The sequence below is a fragment of the Orycteropus afer genome, unplaced genomic scaffold (assembly GCF_000298275.1).
Source record: "Orycteropus afer afer isolate SDZICR_OR568_19922 unplaced genomic scaffold, OryAfe1.0 scaffold00919, whole genome shotgun sequence".
Classification (NCBI taxonomy): domain Eukaryota; kingdom Metazoa; phylum Chordata; class Mammalia; order Tubulidentata; family Orycteropodidae; genus Orycteropus; species Orycteropus afer.
The window spans coordinates 49,475-50,642 of record NW_006922506.1 but is presented as its reverse complement, the minus strand read 5'-3'; positions in this window follow the sequence as shown (position 1 = coordinate 50,642).

Here is a 1,168-nt window from a genome sequence, read left to right as displayed (position 1 = left end):
ATCGACCAAGAGATAGTTGTTTGAACAGAACAAGAGGATACTGTATAGTTTAAAATCAGGAAAGGTATGCATCAGGGTTGTAACCTTTCACCATAGTTATTCATTCCGTATGTTGAGCAAACAATCAGAGAAGCTGGACTATATGAAGAAGAATGTGGCAGGAGGATTGGATGCAGACTCATTAACAACCTGTGATACGCAGATGACACAACCTTGCTTGCTGAAAATGAAGATGATTTTAAAGCACTTATTGATGAAGATCAAAGACTACAGGCTCCCACATGGACTACACCTCAATATAAAGAAAACATAAATCCTCACATCTGGACCAATAAGCAACACCATGATAAATGGAGAAAAGATCGAAGTTGTCAGGGATTTCATTTTACTTGGATCTACAATCAATGCCCATGGAAGCAGCAGTCAAGAAATTGACATGGTACAGCACTGGGCAAATCTGTTGCGACAGACCCCTTTAAAGTGTTGAAGAGCAGCAATGTCAACTTTGAAGACTAAGGTGCACCTGGCCCAAGGCATAGTATTTTCAATAGTCTCATAAGCATGTGAAAGCTGGACAATGAATAAGTAAGAGTGAAGAACTGATGCCTTTGGATTATGGTGTTGGTGAAGAATATTGAAAATACCAGGACTTCCAGGAGAATGGATAAATATGTCTTAGAAGAAGTACAGCAGGAATGTTCCTTAGAAACAAGAATGGCCAGACTTTATCTCACATACTTTGATCATGTTGTCAGAAGGGACAAGTCTCTGGAGAAGGACATCATGCTTGGTAAAGTAGAGGGTCAGTGAAAAAGAGGAAGACCCTCAAAGAAATGGATTGACACAGTGGCTGCAATGATGGGCTCAAGCAAAGCAAAGATTGTGAGGACAGCACAGGACTGAGCAGTGTTTTGTTCTGTTGTGCGTAGGGTGGCTATGAGTCAGATTCGATGGCACCTAACATGGTTAGTAACATTTTTAGTAATATGCACTAAGTACAACATTGTAGTATATAATTTGCTGATGTCATGGTATTTGTTAATTTATATGTAATGTTTACAACCCCCAAAGACAAAGATTAAATTCATAAAAATACTGATAATGAAAGACTATCATAATGAAAATTAAAAAAAAGTAATTGACTTACCTACTTTTGATGGAGTCCATG